This window comes from Macaca fascicularis, chromosome 6, assembly GCF_037993035.2.
Source record: "Macaca fascicularis isolate 582-1 chromosome 6, T2T-MFA8v1.1".
Lineage (NCBI taxonomy): Eukaryota > Metazoa > Chordata > Mammalia > Primates > Cercopithecidae > Macaca > Macaca fascicularis.
The window spans coordinates 73,678,264-73,692,294 of record NC_088380.1 but is presented as its reverse complement, the minus strand read 5'-3'; positions in this window follow the sequence as shown (position 1 = coordinate 73,692,294).

Genomic DNA, 14,031 nt, shown 5'->3' with positions numbered 1-14,031 from the left:
GGCCAAGTTTCCCTCAACCTGTCTTAACCCAGACCAGCCTTTTACATTATTGTGCGCATAAGTCTAGCTCCTCATTCTCCAAAATGCCTTAGTTGTGAAACGGGATTTGGCCTTTTCCTTTGGATAATGAAATCCCCCTTGAAATGCTCTTCACAGACAAAAGCGTCAACTTCCTCCAAAAGTACATTCTTGAGCAACAGGTACAAATTGCAGGTGGCTTTCAGATAGTAATTATATATATATATATATTTAAATTATTATATATATTTTCTTCTTCTTAGACATGGCTACACACATTGCTATGATCTGAATATGTCACCCCAAATTTATGTGTTGGAAACTTAATTTCCAATGCAACTGTGTTGGGAGGTAGGGCCTAGTAAGAGGTGTTTAGGTCATGAGGGCTCTGCCCTTATTAATGGATTAATGTCACTATCTAAAGGGCTTTTAGGGGTGGGTTTGCTCTCTTCTGCTCTTCTGCCATGTGAGGACACTGTAAGAAGTTCTTACCAGATGTTGGTGTTATGATCTTGGACTTCTCAGCCCCCAGAACTGTAAGGAATAAATTTTTGTTCTTTATAAACTACCCAGTCTCAGGTATTTTGTTATAGCAGCAAATATTATGTAAAATATATGTAGCCCACATTTTCTATCTATTTAATTGCTTGTTGTCTGTCTTCCCTTACTGGAATGTAAGTTCCATAAGGGTATGAGTTTTGTGTATGTATGTATTGCTATATCTAGAACAGTGTCTGACACTTGATAGGCACTCAGTATACATTTGTCAGGTGAATAAATCTTATTTAACCCTCAATATAAGCCTATGGGATAAGTATTATATATATGTGTATATATATGTGTATATATGTATATATGTGTGTATATATATGTGTGTGTATATATATATATTTTTTTAAAAAAGATAAGGTCTTGCTCTGTCACCTAGTCTAGAGTGCAGTGACATGATCATAGCTCACTGTAACCTTGAACTCCTGGGCTCAAGTGATCCTCCTGCCTCAGCCTCCTGAGTAGCTAGGACCAAAATACATATTTTAAATATATATATTTTCTATATATTATAAAAATATTTTAAAAATATATAATTATATATTATATATATTATTTAAATGTAAATAAAAATGTATGTATATTTTTTGTAGAGATGGTGTCTTGCTATGAAGTCTAGGCTTATTTCAAACTCCTGGCCTCAAGTGATCCTTCCACCTAGGACTTTCAAAGCATTGGAATTACAGGCATAAGCCACCATGCCTGGCCCAAGATAAGTATTATTAACCTTGTTTTCCAGAAGAGAAAAAAGGATTTAAAAGAGTATAAATGACTTTTCCAGGCTCCCACAGATAGGAAGTGCTACAACAGTTTTGATGAGCTTCAGAGCCAATGCTATTTCTGATACATTTACTTTTTTTCATATTGTTCCCAAATAGCATTTGCCAACTCATATTTGTTAAAGGTTTTGTCTGAGCTTATCCAGACTTTTAAAGAGGACTCTTTCTCAGGGAAATAATGGGGGCGGTGATAGAGTCCCAAGGGCAATGCAACAGTGTGGAGTCAGAACCACATATTCGAAGGTCTTTAACTTCTTGAAATTCCACCTAAATTCAATTCTTACCTTTGATAAAAACAAAACAAAACAAAAACCCTAGTGCCTGGTAACCTTTGCATGGTTTTCCAGCATGGATTTGTTCCAGGTTTGAGAGTTCTTTGTTCTCTCTCCTGGGCCAAAGCCTAGTCTTGAAGAGCTTGTTGTATTTTGATGCCGTGGAACAGAACAAACTTGGATGATTGACAGTGGAACAAATTCACAACTTTAAAACCCTGAGGCCCACTGTATCAAACCTGTACACTCACAGGCCACCATGAATTAAAAGGAGAAGCAGAAGAAAGAGCAAGAAAGAAAATAAATTCTTAGCAAGATCACTTCAGCCCCCAAATCACTTCATGGATCTTATTAGCTTTGTTACCTACAATGATATCTAACTCATAGTACATAAATAAGTAATAAATATCTGACAGTTGACTAACTGGATGAATTCCTTTTACGTTGTGTAGTCTCTTTGCTTTTAAATCTGGACCCACCACATGTACTTTGTTCTTGAGAACTCTAGGGTCTTTCTGAAGAACGGTAGAGCTGGTAGCTTTATGGTTTCACATCTCAAGATGTCAAGTTTGTAGACTTCATATGCCTGAGGTACGGGGAATATGCAGAAAAGAGCTAGACAAAAATAGAAGAAGCTGCCCAACTAAAAGTTCCCACAGTAACCACGTCTATGCTACCCCTACTCCTTTCAGGAAACAACATTCATCCACTCTAAACAAGTGATCTGAATAGGAGTGACTGTCTTGTTAGGTGCTTCCTTCTCTCTGGCCTCTTAGTTAGGTTGGTCGAGAGTTGCACTGAGTCAGCCTAGACTTACTTCCTCCCTGTTTCTTTTTCTTTTCTTTCTTTTGAGACAGAGTCTTACTCTGTTGCCCAGGCTGGAGTGCAGGGGCACAATTTTGGCTCACTGAAAACTCTGCCTCCCAGGTTCAAGCGATTCTCCTGCCTCAGGCTTTGGAGCAGTTGGGATTTCAGGCATGTGCCGCCATACCCAGCTAATTTTTGTATTTTTTGTAGAGCTGGGGTTTCCCCATGTTGGCCAGGCTGGTCTCGAACTCCTGACCTCAGGTGATCTGCCCACCTTGGCCTCCTACAGTGCTGGGATTATAGGCCCACCTGTTTCTTTTTTTAATCTGAAATCTGTAGGGAAGATTTTACTTCTGTCTGATTGGGAAGTTATTAGGGACTTGGTGTGAATATAGGACTGGTGATGACTAGATTCCTGCCACCTAGAGAAACTGTTCTATGAAAGTACTGCTAGCATGTTTTGTAATAGTCAAAAAGTGAAAGCAACCCAAATGTCTGTCAACTGATGAATAGACAAAAATTGGCACTTCCAAAACAATGGATATTATTCAGTCATTAAAAGGAGTAAATTACTGACACATGCTACAACATGGATGCACTTGAAAAACATTATGCTAGGTGAAATAAGCCAGTCATAAAAGATCATGTATTTTATGATTCCATTTATATGAAATATTCAGAAAAGACAAATCTATTGAGATGGAACATAAACTAGAGGTTACCTAGAAGTGGGAGTGATGGTAAGGTTTTGGGAAGGGTTGATGGCTAAGGGGTGAAAGGTTTCTTTATGGAGTAATGAAAATATCCTAAAATTTATTATCATGACAGGTGCAAAACTCTGTGAATATACTAAAGCCATTAAATTGTACACTTTAAGTGGGCGTATGGCATGCAAATTATATCTCAATAAAGCAGTTAAAAAAGAGAGAGAAATAGAGTAATACTAACCATAACAGAAGCAGATGAATGTTGTTTGAGTTGCTGCTTCTAAACTTTTGTTATGTATATTCCAGCCTTACTCTCTCCAACGTTTGGTTTGATGAGCCAATACAATCTCAATGCCTTTCTCTCCTTCCTTTTCTCCCTTTTTACTTTTAAATTTTTTTTGCTTAAGCAAATTCATGGTGATTTTCTGTCATTTGCCATAACAGCCCTCCTGTTGCAAGGGAATTATATTTCTAAGGAGGTCGGGATGTACCGTCCCATCAGAAGACTGCTCGCTTCATTCTGCATAAAATACTATCACAGATCCTTACACATATGGATGCTCGGTAAATGCTTAGATCTAAACTTAAATGATGGCGTTTTTTCCATGGGGAATTAGATTCAGAGCTTCTGTCTCTTTAGCTCAAGTTGGTTCTCTTCAATGGCATTATGCTGATTATCTTCGAAACCCTATCTGGGAGCTTTTTCCAGCATTCACAGTTTCCCCTGAAAAAAAATCAAGCTTTCACCTGCTGCCTTGAATTTAACTGGACCATATTTATGGACTTATAGATCTAGTTTTGGGTGTTCCCACAAGTCTTCAGGTGGTAGGCAGAGTTTCGAAAAATTACTTTTCAAACCTAAGCAAATGAAATAATTGCAGGTTACAGTGGACACCAGCATGTACAGAGGCAGGCCGCTGTGGCTCCGTTGCCCAATGCAAGCATGTACACGTGCATGCAGGCATACTCCATACCCACTCCCATCCCTATCTTTGTGCTTAAAGGCGTTTGTGTTGCCAGATAATTCTTTAACTATGTCTGGCCTATTGGGAAATTCAGGAAAAGAAAATGTTAGTGAATATTCTATTCCACTTATTTAGATACGTGGAAAATGCAATTGCATGATGCGGCACAATGATTATGTTTTAACTCTTTATGAAAGAACACTTATTTAGAGCCATGGTTCTCAGACTTTAGTATGCATCATAATCACCTCAAGGGCGCGTTGAAACACCGGTCGCAGGGCTGTTTCTGATACACTTACTTATTTTCAAATTGTTCCCCAATAGCGTTTGCCAACTCCTAGAGTTTCTGATTCAGTAGGTCCAGGGTAGGCCTGAGAATGTGCATTTCTAACAAGTTCCTGGGGCTGCTGCTGCTGCTGCTGCTGCTGGTCTGGAAAACACGCTTTGAGAGCCACTGATTTATAGTATAGAGTTGGGTGCTTGATTTTTCTAAACTGGTACTTAATTTGGGGACTAATATTTCTTATGGCTTAGAATTGTAACTTGATCTAGTGACTTGGAGGTGAAAACTTCATAGCTCATTTCTCATTCCTGAAACCTCAGTTTTAAATTAAATGGTCATTGTTTTAGTTTCTAAATGTTCCATTGCAAACATCAGTTTTTGTCCAATTCTATGGTTGTGCTTTCCACATCAGCTCATTCCCAACATCATTAAAAATCCTAGTGGGACGGTTGAAAATGTAAATTCCCAACTGAGCAGGATCTGGCAGAGAGGTAGAGAAGAAGGGTGGAGTGGCTGGATTCTCAACTGTCAACCGCACAACTATCTAAAAATAAGTCCCCTCAGTCAAGAAGACTGGCTCAGAGATGAAAACTGGGGATGATTAAGAACTGTTCGCAGAATTGCATTTGAGGTATATAAGTCTTCATGTGACATTTTCTTTTTTTCCTTCCACTGAGAGAAAAAAAAATGTGCTGAAACACCAAAATACCAAATTTTGTGTGACTTCAAATAGCATGATGAGAAAGGGCAAGTTAGCACGGAGGGTACAAGGAATTTCAGTGCTCAGCTTTAAAATATTTTTGCTAAGTTTATTAGGCCCTCTATAAAAGCAGTGTTCTGTGTGTGCGTGGTATGTAGGCACACATACATATATTACATTCTTACATACATATGTCCGTGTCTTTTATCAGACCTTTGGATCTTTCAAAACATTTTAATGCAATGGTACAGAATGCTACACGTAGCATAAGTGTACAGCTTGAATTTTCACAGAGTGAACACACCTTTGCAATAAGTAATCAGATAAAGGGATAAGTCATTACTCCCACGTCCCCAACATGTTCCCCCTTTAGGGTACCCTTTCCTGTCTTCTGACAGCATATAGATTTTTTCAATTTATTTTTAATTGGCAAATCATAATTGTGTATATTTATGGTGTACAATGGGATGTTTTGATTTATGTATATATTGTAGAATGAGTCAATCAAGTTAATTAACATAGAATCTCACTAACTTTTTATCTTTTTGTGGTAAGAACATTAAAAATCTATTTTTTTAGCCATTTTGAAATACACAATCCATTGTTATCAGCTGTGGTCACCATGCAGTGCAACAGATCACTAAAACGTATTCCTCCAGTAACTGAAAACTTTGTACCTTTTGATCAACGTCTTCCCTTTCCCCATCTCTCTCCCTCTCCATCAGCCTCTGGTGACCACTTTTACTCTGTGTTTCCATGAGATAGACTTTTTAAGATTACACATATAAATGAGATCATACAGTCTCAAAGAAATTTGTCTTTCCGTGCCTGGCTTATTTCACTTACCATAATGTCTTCCAGTTCCATCCATGTTGTCTTGAATGACAGAATTTCCTTCTTTTTAAAGGCTGTATGGTATTCCATGGATATTTGTACCACATTTTCTTTTTCCATCTATCTATTGATGGACACTGAGGTTGGTTCCGTATGTTGGCTATTGTGAATTATGCGAAATGAGTGCAGATACCTCCCTGACAGAGTGATTTCAATTCTTTTGGATATATACCTGGCAGTGAGATTGCTGTATTATATGGTAATTTTATTTTTAATTTTTGGAGAAGCCTCCATGCTGTTTTCTGAGATGGCTGCACTAATTTACATTCCCACCAACAGTGTACAAGGGTTCCGTTTTCACCCCCACCTTGCCAGTGCTTTGGAAGCATTATTTTTATGTGTCTTTTTGATACTACCCATTCTAACACGTATAAGGTGACATCTCATTCTGGTTTTAATTTGCATTTCCCTAGTGATTAGAGGTGTTGAGCACTTTTTCCATATATTTGTTGGCTGTTTGTATCTCTTCTTTTGAGAAATGTCTGTTCAGATCCTTTTGACAGCATGTGGGTTTGTTTGGTTTTTGTTGTTGTTGTTTTGAGATGGAGTCTTGCTCTGTCACCCGGCCTGGAGTACAGTGGTGTGATCTTGGCTCACTGCAACCACTACCTCCTGGGTTCAAGTGATTCTCCTGCCTCAGCCTCCCGAGTAGTTAGGATTATAGGCACCCGCCACCATGCTCGGCTAATTTTTATATTTTTAGTAGAGATAGGGTTTCACCATGTTGTCCAGGGTGGTCTCGAACTCTTGATCTCAGGTGATCCACCTGCCTTGGCCTCTAAAAGTTCTGGGATTGCAGGTGTGAGCCACTGCCACCCAGCCACATATAGATTTTGACTTTTATTTTTCCTTTTATATAAATGGAATCACACAATATATTTCCTTTTATATATATGGAATCACACAATATATCTGTCTTCTTTCAGGTTTCTGAGAACAATCAATTAGGCTCCAATACATTTAAAATTTTTAATTTAATTTGTGATAGTAAAAGTAACATATATGGCAAAATTTTAAAAATGACATTTAAGCAGTTCCAAAAATATAAAATAAAAATAAATAATTGTGCATTTAATGGTAGATTATTTATTTTCATTAGAGTACAGCATTCCATTGTGTGACTACACCATAATATATTTATCCATTCCATTACTGATGGACATTTGGGTAATTCCCAGTTTGGGATATTTGCTCTGGTTTGAATATGGTTTGTCCCCACCAAAATTCATGTAGAGTCTTGGTCCCCAGTGTGGTGGTGTTTAGAGGTAGTGCCTTTAAGAGGTGATTAAGATAGATTAATGCCTTTCTTTCTTGAGAGACTGTGTTAGTTCTCATGGGGATGGATTAGCTCCCATGAGAACAGGTTGTTGTAAAGCTAGGTGGCCTCTTGCACGCATCCACTTCCTCTTATGCTTTTCCACCATGGTATGACACAGCACGAGGCTCTTTACGAAGCTGACCAGGTGCTGGCCCCTCAATCATGAACTTCCTGTCCATTAGAATAATGAACTAAATAAACCTCTTTTCTTTCTAAATTACCCTGTGTTGGGTATTTTGTTACGACAACACAGATTGTACCAAGACAGTACTATAATAAGTAGAACTGCTATGACCATTCTGGATAATCTTCCCATTTCAAGATTCTTAACTTACTTTAAAAAAATAAAATGGAGACAAAGTCTTATTACGTTGCCCAGGTTGGTCTCAAACTCTTGGGGTCAAGCTATCCTCCTGCCTTGGCCTCCCAAAGTTTTGGGATTACAGGTGTAATCCCACTGCATCCAGCCAAGATTCTTCACTTAATTACATCTGCCAGACCCTATTTCCATGAAAGGTAACATTCACAGGTTCCGGGAATTTGCACCTGGTATATTTGAGGGGCTATTTATCAGCCTACCATGAGAGGTTTCAATCAAGCCCTACTACATTTTAAGAATTGAATTTAATTTTGTGACTGAAAAATAATACAAGTGGCAAATTAAGAAAAAAATTCAAACAAAGCAAAAAGACATAAAATAACAGGTGATAATTCACCCAGCCCCAGTTCTCATTCTTCAGAGACAGCAGCTACTCCCAGTTTCCTACATATACTTCTTGAAGTGTTTTATGAACGTACAAGCATATCTAGATATATATGTATCTGTATGTGTATAAATTTAGCTAGTTCTCTATTTACGGACATTTAGTTTGCTTATAATCTTTTGCTTTAATAGACAATGCGATGAACATCTGTATAATCTCAAGCAATTTGCTCCTACAGGATATTCCTAAAGATAAAATTGCTGGCTCATCGGGTATGTGAATTTAAAATTTCACTAAAAATTGCCAGTTGTCTGCCTGGATTTACAGTTCCACTACCTATGTCCCTTATTACTTTTCATATCAATGAAAATTGATCAATTGTTTCAGGGCCACTAGCTGGCATGCTGAGCATGCTCTGGGGTGAGAATTGATTAGGGGAAGGGCAAACAATGATGCAGTTGCCTGGGCATGAGATAACAGCACCTGGGGCCAGAGTGGATGCAGAGTACAGAGAAAGTAACACATCTGAAACAAATGAGCTTATGGGACTAGGACTGGCTGTTGAATTTACAAAGCCCAGTGCAAAATGAAAGTGTGGGTCTATTATTTAAAAATTAGTAACAATTTCACTGAGATGAGAGCGGGGCTTTAAACCAAATTTAAGGCTCTTCTTAGCATGCGGCCCCATACAGCTGCTCAGAGTGCCTGCCCACAAAGCTGGCCCTGTGGAAGACTGGGTAACAGATTTATTGCGGGGCACAAAGAAGAATGAAAATCCCAGGAATGTAAGGATGTAGAGTGAAGCAAATGTATCACATCATTATCTTCATCATCACCAATAACTCTATTACCAAAACCATTGTTTCTTGAGTGCCAACTGTGTCTAGGACATTCTGCACTGAGCAGCCAGGAAATCATAAGCTGTGTCTTTGTCCTGCATGGACTTCTAATGCAATGGAGGACCCAGACCACAGTCAGAAAATAATAACAAATAATGGGAAACAGCTAGCCTCAAATTTTTGTGTGAACCAGAAGCCTGTGGGGAAACTTGGTAAAAATACAAAGACCTTATTCATGAAGCTTGGCCTCAATATTTTCTATTAGCTCTCCACACCATTCTGATACACACTACTGTTTGAGAACCACTGAGAAGAAACCACTGCTATATGATATTGTCAGGGTATTGACTGACAGTATCCGCTACAAGGATACACAATGAGGCCGTGGGAGAGGTTCTCAAACTTTAGTGAGCATTGGCATCACCTGGGGAGCTTGTTAAACTGCAGGTCCTTGGCTCTTACCACAAGAGAGTCTTACTCTGTGGGTCTAGGGTAGGAGCTCGGAAACTGGCATTTCATTCTGAGCCAGATAGTTTAAGGAACATAGTTTTAAAAATATTGGTTTGTGATTTACAGGGAAATTGTTCTGCAATGAAATGACACTGTAACTTGGATTGAGGGAGAACAAAACTTAAATGAGACAGAGTGGGAGAAGAGAGGCAGTTGGAGGGGAGAGAGAGAGAGAAAAGAAAGAAAAAAAGGAAGGAAGGCTGTAGGGAGGAAGGGAGAGAAAACAGGAAGGAAGGAAGGAAGGAAGGAAGGAAGGAAGGAAGGAAGGAAGGAAGGAAGGAAGGAAGGAAGGAAGGAGAGGTAGTAGGGCCTTCACCGTGAGAGAAAAAGGATAGATGTAGGTGTAGATGACTACTTTAGAGTAAAAAGAGTCATCATGTTGGCTGGTGTACAGGGTAGTAGAGGGAGACAAGATTGGAGAGGCAGGTCAGGACTGGACTAGGTAAGTTCCAGTCCTTTCTCCCCAAGCAAGGCCCCCGGCATATTAACTTCTCCACATAGATCACAGTAGGAGTGACTTATGATGACGTTTGATGTAAATTCTGATGCATCCTGACTCTAACAGACATAAAAGTCATTGTATCTGCTCGCTCAGGAAAGCTCTGTGTCCCTATCAATACCAGCCATTGAGAGGGATTTTAGAACTTTTGTTCCCGATCTGAGTTGGTTCAAAACTCCTTCAGTTCACCATGTGGCTACAACTTCATTGTTCCTTTTTAAAACACGTCAAGGCGCAAAAAACAAGGCCTCCATTACTGCTCACCCCTACCTTCCTGTGCATTCAGCATGCAGATTCCCAGGCTGCTCAGCATGATGGCCTTTTGTTGTTGTTCTTATATGGAGCCTCGTCAAAGCAGACTGAAGCCCAGAAGACACTCAGCTTGAATTCCAGGCCAAGGAGTGGTAGCTGGAAGGGGGTTATTTATATATTCCTCAGCTTGGAATAGGAAAACATTTTGAAAGATATGGTGTTTAATCATGTCTGAGTCCAAGGAATGTGAAGCCCCTGTGAGAAATTCTACTCCAAGAGGATAAAAATAAGAAATGGGTGGCTTCTCCTGTCAAGCTTTCCAAGGTGGGCTTCTTGAGTCTCTTGCCCTCTCTTGTCGTACTTTATTTTCCTACTGTCTAATTTGTGTTCTGAAATAATGTACTTAAGACTAATGTTCGTTTCACCAATACTTTGAGTGATCTACCTCTGAATGTTCTTACCTTTACACGCAGCCTTCCTGCGCATTCATCTTATGCAAAGAGAATAAATGTACATTTACACTTTGAAATGAGTTATCAATAGTATTTACATATCAGCTAATTACCATTGTCAAATATTTTAGATTTCCTTTTCATTAACCATGCTCAGTCTTTGGGATGTAGGAAGCTTTTTCGATTCTCATATTAAGGGGGTCTAATCCATCAACACAAGATGCTGAAAAGTAAAATGGGCAGATCTCTTTCCAAGAGACTGAGTTTATCATTTTTGTAACATTCTTAGCCTCTCCTTACCCAGTGTCTAAGAATTTAAGACTTGAACCTTATCCTCTTCAGCTTGCAGTGCAATATATGGCAATTACATCAGCTGAAGATCTTTCTAATAGGGAACTACTATTATTAAGCAAGGACAATCTGTACATCAAAAAATATCATTTAGTATGCAAAGTTTTGGAATCAAATTTCAAGGTACCATAGGTCCACGTACCAAGGCAAACAGATTTAACCTCAGAAATGCAGGAATGTACAAGTCTCTCTGAAAGTTTACACTCTAAATGACAGGCTTCCCTGCTTGAGCTGGGTCTGACACTTAGAGTCAATGGAAGAAAATATTAGGATCATTGTCATACATCATAATTTACACAATATTTCATGTCTTTCTCAAATGCAGCAAAGCATCTAATTGCTTCTAAATGAAGCATTGCCCCTTCACAGAAAACAAGGGAAAGGGATATTGTCAATTATTCAATTAATTTGCTTCATGTAAAAATGAATATTTTTAGTTTTGGATTCATTGCAAACATAATTAGGTCCTCCACTGGTCTCTTCATGCTTTTATGTCATATCATACTCAGCTTTATTTTGGGTAACAAAATTCTCAGCCAAATTTCCATTGTGGGCAAAGAGAGACAAGATACTGAGAAGTTATAAAAGAAGAATTATATCCAAGGCCAGGAATAATTTTTTTTTTTTTTGCTAAATTCAGCATTAGTTGAAGATTTATTAAAATGCAGTTTCCAGTTTTAGTCCCTGTACTTTATAGTAAAATGAAACACAAAAACAATTGAAGTATTAGAAAATAGAGCCTGTAAGACTGTGTCAGGGAGGTTTAAAAAATATTAAATAGACAATTGTGGATTATTAGAAATGCCTAAAGAATTGAAAGCTATTTAGAGATTTTTTTAGTTCAACTGTCACCTACCACCTCCATTTTATATACAAGGAAATGCAGATACAAAAAGGGTCAAATTCATCATGTCTATATCACTAAGTGACGGTCAACCTGGGACCAGAGCCCAGGCCTCCTGACTTCCAATCTGATGCAGTTTCTACTAAGGCTAAAAAGGTCATGTGATGACACTGTTTCTGGATGAATCAATCCATATGACTATTCTTATTCCCTTAACGATTGCCTTGGTTTCTTTAGGAGAGGAAACATGGCTTTTCCTTCTGTATTATCTTCTACTGTGAGAACTAAGTGATATGAATTCCTGTTGTGTGCATGATGTGTGAATCATTCTTGATGATTGTGGGGGATGAGAAGAGGAAAGATTTTTATTAGCATGAGGAAGTCCTGTACTTTAGAAAGGCCATCCATACTCAGGGATATGGAAAAGAGAATAGAAAATCGTCTCCTCTGGGTTTCTTGGACATTTACTTTCTGAAGCCAAATGATAAGAGATGACTCCTTGAAGTTCTCTCTAGGTTCAGGAGGTTATGATTCCAGTCCTACTTCTGGCCCATCCTTTATCTCTCTGTATACCTAAGCAAAGCTCTTAAACACACCCTTTGGGTCCTGATAAGGACTGAATTGTGTCCCCATGAAATCAGTATGTTGAAACCAACCTCTATTTTGACTATATTGCAAATAGAGCCTTTAAGGAGGTAATTAATGTTAAATGAGCTGATAAGGATGGATCTTAACCCAACAGGACTGGTGTCCTTCTAAGAAGAGGAAGAGACACCAAAGGCCCCTTTTCTTTCACACATGCACAGAGGAAAGGCCGTATAAGGACACAGTGAAAAGGCAACTGTCTGCAAGCCAGGAAGAGAGGCCTCTCCAGAATCCAACTCTGGTGGCACCTTGGACTTACAGCCTCTAGATATCAGGAGAACACAAATTTTTGTTGTTTAAGTCACACAATCTGTGGTATTTTGTTATGGCAACCCTAGCAAACTAATACAGATTTTGGTACTGTTAAATGAGATGCTGCTGCTGTAACAATTACTTACAAATGTGAGAATGGCTTTGGAACTGGGTAATGGGTAGAGTTGGAAGAGTTTTGAGGTGCATGGTAGAAAAAGCCTAGATTTCCTTGAAGGGACTGTTGGTAGAAAGAAATATGGAAATTAAAGGCAATTCTGGTGAGGGCTCAGAAGAAAAAGAGGAGAGCTGTAGGGAAAATTTCTGTCACCTTAGAGAATACATATATCATCATGAACAGAGTGTTGGTAGAAATGTGAATATTAAAGGTGATTCTGATTAGATCTTAGACAGAAATTAGAAGTACGTCATTGGAAACTGGAGTAAAGACAATTCTTGTTATAAACTGGCCAAGAGTTTGGCGGAATTGTCGTCTAGTGTTTTTTGGAAGGTTGAACTTTTGTGTGATGAAACTGAATAGTTACCTGAGTGGATTTCTGAGCAGTTTCCAAGGTGTGGCATGGTTTCTTTTTATTGCCTATAGTAAAATGCAGGAGAAGAGAGAGAAATTGAAGGAACTATTTTGCAAAAAAGAACCAGAACTTGAGGATTTGGAAAATTCTCAGCCTATCCATATTGCAAAAAGTGAGAAAGCATGTTCCAGAGAGAACACCAAAGATGGGCTGGACAATCACTCCATAAAGAGATTATCCATGATTTTAACCAGTTATTTCAGCAGAAGCCAGGAAGAGAAATGGGATTATATCAGCAAAGACACAGTCAAATATGAACAAAAGGAGACAGAGACAGAAGGAAGGCTTCAGATTCCTGATCTTCCAATAGAGCTACTTGGCTGCAAATATGCTTTATCCTTAAAGAAAACGGAAGACTGACTCTGAAGATGATTCAGAAATCATCAGGGCTGCAACTCCCACCCAGAGGGTACTGAGCCTGAGGGCAAGGCTATTTCCTCCTTGATTTCAGAAGGTGAGGCCACCTCCCAACTTCCTCAATTTCGGTGGGCCAGGCTGCTCAATGTGGTGGTGGTGGGCGGCTGCTGCACAGAGCTGAGGTGGTGGGGCTACCACCTTGTGCCATGGGAATGGCCACTGCCTCTCAATGGACAGAAGGCAGAGCATCTGCCCAAAGAAGATTATTCCTGAATCTTAAGTCTTAACGGAATTTATTTTGCTAGGTTTTGGTCTTGTTTGGGACCCACAGCCCTTCTTTCTTTTCCATTTCTCCCTTTTGGAATGGGAAAGTCTATCTTATATCTGTCCCACCGTCATATTTTGGAAGCATGTAACTTGTCTGGTTTCACAGATGGACATCTG